Below are 10,641 nucleotides of genomic sequence, written 5' to 3'. Positions count from 1 at the left end.
GAAATAGGCAGAATACAAGTAATATAGTTAGTTGCATTAGTAAAGTCATAAGTAAGAATTTAAGCCAAGAACTGCCATTACCTGTGAACCAGTATATCCCCAGGTCATCTGACTTAGTCTGTTCTGTATCAATCCTTATCTTTAAGGGAAATGATATTTTGGCATTGTTCCTAAAGCACCCAGCCCAATTTCCTAGTGTTATTAGGCTGATTATCCTTATAATGGTTTAATTGTTCCCATCATAAGGGGGACCCTTAAATTCAAACAATCATAGCCTGGTGTTAGCCATATAAATCCATCTCATAACAGAGGGAGAGTATATTCTTTGACAGGAATTTTGCTCATTGCTCTGATTGAGCTTGAGTAACTTTAAAAGAAAAGTCATATTTGTCACCGTGGTCAGAGCAAGTATGATTGATTGGCCAACTGAGGGAGTCCCATCTAGTAATAACATAGTGGCCCAAATAGAGCTATAACTTCTTTCTTCTAGAATAAATTTCCTAAGGGCCATCCAATTAGGGCCTTGGAGAAGTCCACTAAGGTAACCCAGAAATACTGGATATAGGTAACTAACCATAAACCCAACAATTGGGTTAATTTAAAATCTCTGCATAAGATTGGGCTCTTGATAGAAAAAAAACATTTGATTCCTATGAAAAAGTCCAAAAAATTAAGGAAACACTATAAATAATTATATGGGTCAGGTTGGGCATCTTGGGGTAGCTGTCTACTTCTGATGTCATCTTCTCGTCATGCTATGGGTGTAATTTCTCCTCTGTTTGAACATTGTTTTAAGGTGATTTTGAGGTCAGCTATCCTCTTTATAGACCAGTCTGGTGCAGAGGCCTTTTCTAACTGGGAAATATGAATCCAAGAGCCAATTCCATTCAGTTTTGCTGTGCATTAGCTAGTTAAAAGTACCTGATAAGGGTCTTTCCATCTTGGTTGGAGATAGTTCCTTAAATGATGTCTTTTCCAGTAAGTTTAATCTCTTTGTTGCACGTCATGGGGCATCTGATCTTCATCTAAAGATAGATTACTGTGATAAGCTTCAGAAATAAGCTTAGAATGTCTTTTTAATAATTCAATTAAAGTTTACAATAATGTAACATAGTGATGAGGAGCCATCCAGGAAGTGAGTTTTAAACAGTTAAACAGCACTAGAATTTAATATCCACAAAGGTATATTGCTGAAATATAATTTTTTCTCTCTAAAATTACCCTCATTTCCACTAAGTGTAGCCAAATTAAGACTAATTTGTTTGCAAAATATGTCTGGTTTCAATAAACTTGGCCTGGTTATTTACATACATATAATTATATAATTGATCATACAAGGTCTTTTAAAATTGGTTTTGCTGGAACTTTTTATAAGGAATCTCAGATTGAATTTTTAGAAGAGTTCTCAAGGCCAGGAAAGACACACCAAGGGCTTGCCATCAGATTTCACATGCAATATCTATAGATTTGGGTGAATTCCTCTCTTCTTGAGATTCCCCAAATATCTTGAGATTCCTGTACCTGTCAGGATATGGCCTTCTTTATTCACCTGATAAGCCTGCTGGGAACCTAAGAGTTTCCAATCTCTGGAGGGATCAGGTAGAGAGAAAAGATAAATGTTTCAATTCTGCTTACAAATGTATAATTTACCAAATTTCTGTAAGTCATAATTAGCTTGAGGGGAAGTATTTCCTTATATCTGGAAAACGGATTAAAAGCCAGCAATATTTCTCAATGTTTATAAATGAGATTAGTCTCCAGGGGCAATCTTTTTCAGACTTTGGAATCTTTTTTTTTTGCGATCTTTTTCAGATTTTGTAATCAATGTTGAACTGATTTGATTAAAATAATTTGGAAATTGCTTTTTCTATGCTCTGAAACAGTTTAAAGAGCATTATAATTATCTGTTCATTAAGGATTTGGTAGCTTTACTTCTGAAAGTGTCTGGGCTTGATGATTTGGTGGGAAAGGGATGGTGATGGGTTTTGAGCACAGCAGTCAGGGCCCTTGGCCATAATATGCTCTTTAGAGTAGGGAACCTGAGAGGCACATATTCATGTGAAACACTGGGGAAGTAAACAATAGAATGTTAAAAGGTTTTTTACTCAAACGGTTAGATTCTTGTTTCTTTACACTTTTCTTATTAATTTCTAGTTTAAATGCAGTGTACTTAGTTGCTTTTCCTGCTTTTTGGAATAATTTGAGAGTTTCTTTGTAGTCAAATGTGTGCTTAGTTGTAAATCTTCAGTGGGCACTGGGAAAGAATGAGTATTTTCTGTTTGCAAGTTCAATTGTTTGGTATGTAAATCTATAAATAAACTATATTTTTCCTATCTTCTTATATACTTACTTATATTTTACTTATTTGACCAGGGAGTCAAGAGAAGTCATTAAAGATCTCTAATATATTGTCTCTGTTAGTTTATCCTTGTAATTCTACAACTGTTCAATATATAAGATAAAGTTTCAAAACTAAAAAAAAATAAAAGCCAGCAATATTTCAGACAGAAATGATACCAATTATGAACATATTCACCAGTTCACTCAGTCTTGATATGTTGTTAATAGTTTTATGAAGACATCAGGGTATCCGTTAGAATTCTTTAATTTTTTTTTTACATCTTTATTGGAGTTTACTTGCTTTACAATGTTGTGTTAGTTTCTGCTGTATAACAAAGTGAATCAGCTATACATATACATATATCCCCATATCCCCTCCCCCTTGAGCCTCCCTCCCACCCTCCCTATCCCACCCCTCTGGGTGGTCACAAAGCACCGAGCTGATCTTCCTGTGCTATGCAGCTGCTTCCAACTAGCTATCTATTTTACATTTGGTAGTGTATATATATCCATGCTACTCTCTCACTTCGTACCAGCTTCCCCTTCCCCCCACCCCCATCCTCAAGTCCATTCTCTATGTCTGCATCATTTTATTTTTTTTAGCAAAATTATATTTTATTGCATTCAGAATGTACAATACTCGCATCTCAGGGCACATTCTACTAATGCTAGATAAAATACTTTACATATTAATGCATTTAATCAATATTTAATACTCTAGTTTTTGTTTTCTGATAAAAATCAATCATAGGAGTCTGTGGGTATTAAACTTTGTAAGTCCTTTCACGTACAAATATTATTTTGGCCTCATGAAAGATTGATACTTTGGGTAGATCTTGAACTATGGCTACAAAATCATTGATGCTTCCAAGGTTCTGCAATGCTTCCCCAGTCTTCTAGGGACCAATATTAATGATAAGATATCTGAAACTTTTTCCTTCACAGAGACTTTAATTTTCCTCACTTGGTTTTCTTTTTTTTTTTAACATCTTTATTGGAATATAATTGCTTTACAATGGTGTGTTAGTTTCTGCTGTATAACAAAGTGAATAAGCTATACATATACATACATCCCCATTTCTCCTCCCTCTTGCATTTCCCTCCCACCTTCCCTATCCCACTCCTCCAGCTGAACACAAAGCACTGAGCTGATCTCCCTGTGCCATGCAGCTGCTTCCCACTAGCTACCTATTTTACATATGGTAGTGAATATATATCCATGCCACACTTTCACTTCGTCCCAGCTTACACTTCCCCCTCCCTGTGTCCTCAAGTCCATTCTCTACATCTGCGTCTTTATTCCTGTCCTGTCCCTAGGTTCTTCGGAAACTTTTTTTAGATTCCATATATATGTTACAATACTGCTTCTGTTTTATGTTTTGGTTTTTTGGCCGGGATGCAGGTAGGATCTTAGCTCCCCCACCAGGATCGAACCTGAACCCTCTGCATTGGAAGGCAAAGTCTTAACCACTGGACCACCAGGGAGGCCTAGATTCCATATATATGTGTTATCATATGGTATTTAGTTTTCTCTTTCTGACTTGCTTCACTCTGTATGACAGACTCTAGGTCCATCCACCTCACTACAAATAACTCAGTTTCATATCTTCTTGTGGCTGAGTAATATTCCATTGTATATGTGCCACATCTTCTTTATCCATTCCTCTGTCAGTGGACACTTAGGTTACTTCCATGTCCTGGCTATCGTAAATAGTGCTGCAATGAACATTGTGGTACATGTCTGTTTTTGAATTATGGTTTTCTCAGGGTATACTCCCAGAAGTGGGGTTGCTGGGTCATATGGTAGTTCTAGTTTTAGATTTTTAAGGAACCTCCATACTGCTCTCCATAGTGGCTGTATCAATTTACTTTCCCACCAACAGTGCAAGAGGGCTCCCTTTTCTCCACACCTCCTCCAGAATTTATGGTTTGTAGATTTTTTGATGATAGCCATTCTGACGGGTGTGAGGTAATACCTCACTGTGGTTTTGATTTGCATTTCTCTAATGATTAGCGATGTTGAGTATCCTTTCATGTGTTGTTGGCAATCTGTGTATCTTCTTTGGACAAATGTCTATTTAGGTCTTCTGCCCATTTTTGGATTGGGTTGTTTGGTTTTTTTCATAATGAGCTGCATGAGGTGCTTGTATATTTTGGAGGTTAATCCTTTGTCAGTTGCTTCATTTGCAAATATTTTCTCCCATTCTGAGGGTTGTCTTTTTGCCTTGTTTATGCTTTCCTTTGTTGTGTAAAAGATTTTAAGTTTCATTAGGTCCCATTTGTTTAATTTTGTTTTTATTTCCATTACTCTAGGTGGTAGATCAAAAAGAATCTTGCTGTGATTTATGTCATATGTCTTCCTCTAAGAGTTTTATAGTGTCTGGCCTTACATTTAGGTCTTTAACCATTTTGAGTTTATTTTTGTGTATGGTGTTAGGAAGTGTTCTAATTTCATTCTTTTACATGTACCTGTCCAGTTTTCCCAGCACCACATTTTTTTCATTATTTTATTTTATTTATTTTTAAATTTATTTTTGGCTGCATTGGGTCTTCGTTGCTGCGCATAGGCTTTCTCCAGTTGTGGCGAGTTGGGGTTTCTCTTCATTGTGGTGCACGACCTTCTCATTGCAGTGGCTTCTCTTGTTGTGGAGCATGGGCTCTAGGTAAGCAGGCTTCAGTAGTTGTGGCTTGTGGGCTCAGTAACTGTGGCTCATGGGCTCTAGAGCTCAATCTCAGTAGTTGTGGCACATGGGCTTAGTTGCTCCACAGCATGTGGGATCCTCCCAGACCAGGGCTCGAATCCATGTCCCCTGAATTGGCAGGCAGATTCTTAACCACTGCACCACCAGGGAAGTCCACAGAACCACTTATTGAAGAGGCTATCTTTTCTCCAATGTATATTCTTGCCTCTTTTGTCAAACATAAGGTGACCATATGTGCGTGGGTTTATGTCTGGGCTTTCTAACCTGTTCCATTGATCTATATTTCTGTTTTTGTGCCACTACCATACTGTCTTGATTACTGTAGCTTTGTAGTATAGTCTGAAGTCAGGGAGCCTGGATCCTCCAGCTCTGTTTTTCTTTCTCAAGATTGCTTTGGCTATTCAGGTCTTTCTGTTATCATTCAAATTGTAAAATTTTTTATTCTAGTTCTGTGAACAATGCCCTTGGTAGTTTGATGGGGATTGCAATGAATCTGTAGATTGCTTTGGGTAGTATAGTCACAATGGTAAATAGTCACATTTCACAATGTAGATTGCTTTGGGTAAATAGTCACATTTCACAATGTTGATTGCTTTGGGTAAATAGTCACATTTCACAATGTTGATTCTTCCAATCCAAGAACATAGTATATTTCTCTATCTGTTTGTGTCATCTTTGATTTATTTCACCAGTGTCTTATAGTTTTCTGCCTACAGGTCTTTTACCTCATAAGGTAGGTTTATTCCTAGGTATTTTATTCTTTTTGTTGCAATGGTAAATGGGAGTGTTTCCTTAATTTCTCTTTCACATTTTTCATTGTTAGTGTATAGGAAGGCAAGAGATATGTGTGCATTAATTTTGTATCCTGCTACTTCACCAAATTCATTGATTAGCTCTAATAGTTTTCTAGTAGCATGTTTAGGATTCTCTATGTATAGTATCATGTCATCTGCAAACAGTGACAGTTTTATTTCTTCTATTCCAATCTGGATTCCTTTATTTTCTTTTTCTTCTCTAATGGCCATGGCTAAAACTTCCTACGTTGAATAATAGTGGTGAGACTGGGAACCCCATGTCTTGTTCCCGATCTTGGAGGAAATGCTTTCTGTTTTTCACCATTGTAAATGATGTTGGCTGTGGGTTTGTCATATATGGCCTTTATTACGTTGAGATAGGTTGCCGCTTGCCCACTTTCTGGAGAGTTTTATCATAAATGGGTGTTGAATTTTGTCAAAAGCTTTTTCTATCTATTGAGATTATCATATGGTTTTTATCCTTCAATTTGTTAATATGGTGTATAACACTGATTGATTAGCATATATTGAAAAATCATGAGTTAAATCTGATTGATCATGGTGTCTGATCCTTTCAATGTATTGTTGGATTAAGTTTGCTACTATTTTGTTGAGGATTTTTGCATCTATGTTCCTCAGTGATATTGGCCTGTAGTTTTCTTTTTTTGTCACATCTTTGTCTGGTTTTGGTATCAGGGTGATGGTGACCTTGTAGAATGAGTTTGGGAGTGTTCCTCCCTCTGCTATATTTTGGAAGAGTTTGAGAAGGATAGGTATTAGCTCTTCTCTAAATGTTTGATAGAATTTGCCTGTGATGCCATCTGGTCCTGTGCTTTTTTTGTTGGAAGATTTTTAATCAAAGTTTCAATTTCAGTGCTTGTGATTGGTCTGTTTATATTTTCTATTTCTTCCTGGTTCAGTCTTAGCAGGTTGTGCTTTTCTAAGAATTTGTCCATGTCTTCCAGGTTGTCCATTTAATTGGCATATAGTTGCTTGTAGTAATCTCTCATGATGCTTGTATTTCTGCCGTGTCAGTGGTTACTTCTCCTTTTTCATTTCTAATTCTATTGATTTGAGTCTTCTCCCTTTTTTCTTGATACGTCTGGCTAATGGTTTATCAATTTTGTTTATCTTGTCAAAGAACCAGCTTTTAGATTTATTGCTCTTTGCTATTATTTCCTTCATTTTTTCCATTTATTTCTGATCGGATTTTTATGATTTATTTCCTACTGCTAATTTTGTGGTTTTTGTTGTTGTTCTTCTTTCTCTAATTGCTTCGGTTGTAAGGTTAGGTTGTTTGAGATTTTTCTTGTTTCATGAGGTAGGATTCTATTGCTATAAACTTCCCTCTTAGAATGGCTTTTGCTGCATCCCATAGATTTTAGGTCATCATGTTTTCATTGCCATTTATTTCTAGGTACTTTTTGATGTCTTCTTTGATTTCTTCAATGATCTCTTGGTTATTTAGTAGTGTATTGTTTAGCCTCCATGTGTTTGTATTTTTTCAGGGTTTTTTTTGTAATTGATATCTAGTCTTATAGCCTTGTGGTCGGAAAAGATACTTGATATGATTTCAATTTTCTTAAATTTACCAAGCCTTGATTTGTGACCCAAGTTATGATCTATCCTGGAGAATGTTCCATGAGCACTTGAGGAGAAAGTGTATTCCGTTGTTTTTGGATGGAATGTCCTATAAATATCAATTAAGTCCATCTGGTCTAATGTGTCATTTAAAGCTTGTGTTTCCTTATTTATTTTCATTTTGGATGATCTGTCCATTGGTGAAAGTGGGTGGCAAACTCCCCCACTATTATTGTGTTACTGTCGATTTCCCCTTTTATGGCTGTTAGCATTTGCCTTATGTATTGAGGTGCTCCTATGTTGGTGCATAAATGTTTACAATTGTTATATCTACTTCTTGGATTGATCCGTTGATCATTATGTAGTGTCCTTCTTTGTCTCTTGTAATAGTCTTTATTTTAAAGTCTATTTTGTCTGATATGAGTATAGCTACTCCAGCTTTCTTTTGATTTCCATTTGCATGGAATAGCTTTTTCCATCCCCTCACTTTCCATCTGTACGTTTCCCTATGTCTGAAGTGGGTCTCTTGTAGACAGCATATATATGGGTCTTGGTTTTGTATCCATTCAGCCAGTGTGTGTCTTTTGGTTGGAGCATTTACTCCATTTACATTTAAGGTAATTATCAATATGTATGTTCCTTTTACCATTTTCTTAATTGTTTTGGGCCTGTTTTTGTAGATCTTTTCCTTCTTTTGTGTTTCCTGCCTAGAGAAGTTCCTTTAGCATTTGTTGTAAAGTTGGTTTGGTTGTACTGAATTCTCTTAACTTTTGCTTATCTGTAAAGTTTTTAATTTCTCCATCGAATCTGAATTAGATTCTTGCTGGGTAATCTTGGTTGTAGGTTTTTCCCTTTCATCCCTTTAAATATGTTCTGGCACTCTCTTCTGGCTTGCAGAGTTTCTGCTGAAAGATCAGCTGTTAACCTTATGGGGGTTCCCTTGTATGTTATTTGTTGTTTTTCCCTCGCTGCTTTTAATATTTTTTTCATTGTATTTAATTTTTGATAGTTTGATTAATATGTGTCTTTGCATGTTTCTCCTTGGATTTATCCTGTATGGGACTCTCTGCACTTCCTGGACTTGATTGACTATTTCCTTTCCCATATTAGGGAAGTTTTTAACTATAATCTCTTCAAATATTTTCTCAGTCCCTTTCTTTTTCTCTTCTTCTTCTGGGACCCCTATAATTCGAATGTTGGTGTGTTTAATATTGTCCCAGAAGTCTCTGAGACTGTCTTCAATTCTTTTCATTCTTTTTTCTTTATTCTGCTCTGTTTTAGTTATTTCCACTATTTTATCTTCCAGGTCACTTATCTGTTCTTCTACCTTAGTTATACTGCTATTGTTCCCTTCTAGAGAATTTTTAATTTTATTTATTATGCTGTTCATGATTGTTTGTTTCCTCTTTAGTTCTTCTAGGTGCTTGTTAAATGTTTCTTTTATTTTCTCCATTCTATTTCCAAGTTTTTGGATCATCTTTACTATCATTACTCTGAATTCTTTTTTAGGTAGACTGCTTATTTCCTCTTCATTTGTTTGGTCTGGTGGGTTTTTACCTTGCTCCTTCATCTGCTGTGTCTTTCTCTGTCTTCTCATTTTGCATAACTTACTGTGTTTGGGGTCTTGTTTTCGCAACCTGCAGGTTCTTTGTTCCCATTGTTTTTGTTGTCTGCCCCCAGTGGTGTTCTGCAGGCTTCCTCGTGGAGGGTACTGGTGCCTGTGTTCTGGTGCATGAGGCTGGCTCTTGTCTTTCTGTTGTCCATGACCATGTCCGGTGGTGTGTTTTGAGGTGTCTGTTACCTTACTATGATTTTAGGCAGCCTCTCCTCTAATGGTTGGGGTTGTTTTCCTGTCTTGCTAGTTGTTTGGCATAGGGTGTCCAGCACTGTAGCGTGCTGGTCGTTGAGTGGAACTGCATCTTAGCATTGAGATGGAGATCTCTGGGAGAACTTTCACCATCTGATATTACGTGGAGCCAGGAGGTCTCTGATGGATCAATGTCCTGAACGTGGCTCTCCCACCTCAGAGACACAGACCTGACACCCGCCTGGAGCACCAAGACCCTTTCAGCCACATGGCTCAGAATAAAATGGAGAAGAGAAAGAAAAAAAGAAAAGAAAATAAAGTTATTAAAATAAAGAATAAAAAACATTAAAAATAAAAAAATTAAAAGTATTAAAGAACAGATGAAAAAAAAAAGAAAGAAAGAAGAGAGCAACCAAACCAAAAAAGAAATCCACCAATGATAACAAGCACTAAAAACTATACTGAAAAAGCAAAAAACAAAAAAACAGACAGAGAGAACCCTAGGAAAAATGGTAAAAGCAAAGCTATACAGACAAAATCACAAAGAAGCATACACATACACACTCACATAAAGAGAAAAGGAAATATATGTATATATATCTGTATATAAACAAAAGGAAGAGAGCAACCAAATCAATAAAGAAATCTACCAATGATAAGAAACTCTAAATACTAAACTAAGATAAACATAAAACCGGAAACAAATTAGATACAGAAAGCAAACCCCAATTCTACAGTTGCTACCAAAGTCCACGGCCTCAATTTTGGGATGATTCATTGTCTATTCAGGTATTCCACAGATGCAGGGTATATCAAATTGATTGTGGAGAGTTAGTCCAGTGCTCCTGAGGCTGCTGGGAGAAATTTCCCTTTCTCTTCTGTGTTCTCACAGCTCCTGGGGTTCAGCTTTAGATTTCTCCCAGCCTCTGCGTGTAGATCACCTGAGGGCGTTTGTTCTTTGCTCAGACAGGATGGGGTTAAAGTAGCAGCTGATTAGGGGGCTCTGGCTCACTCAGGCCGGGGGGAGAGTGGGATACATAATGTGGGGCGAGCCTGTGCTGGCAGAGGCTGGCGTGATGTTGCGACAGCCTGAGGTGCATTGTGTTTTCTCCTGGGGAAGTTGTCCCTGGATCACGGGACCCTGGCAGTGACAGGCTACACATAGTCCTGGGAGGGGAGGTGTGTACAGTGACCTGTGCTTACACACAGACTTCTTGGTAGCTGCAGCAGCAGCCTTAGCATTTCATGCCCGCCTCTGGTTTTCACGCTGATTGCAGTGGCTCACACCCGTCTCTGGCACTTGTTTAGGTGGTGTTCTGGATCCCCTTTCCTTGCGCACTCTGAAACAATGGTCTCTTGCCTCTTAGGCAGTTCCGGACTTTTTCCCAAACTCCCTCTCGGCTAGCTGTGGCATACT

The sequence above is a fragment of the Balaenoptera physalus genome (assembly GCF_965194825.1).
Source record: "Balaenoptera physalus genome assembly, chromosome: X".
Lineage (NCBI taxonomy): Eukaryota > Metazoa > Chordata > Mammalia > Artiodactyla > Balaenopteridae > Balaenoptera > Balaenoptera physalus.
Note: the sequence above shows the minus strand (reverse complement) of the source record.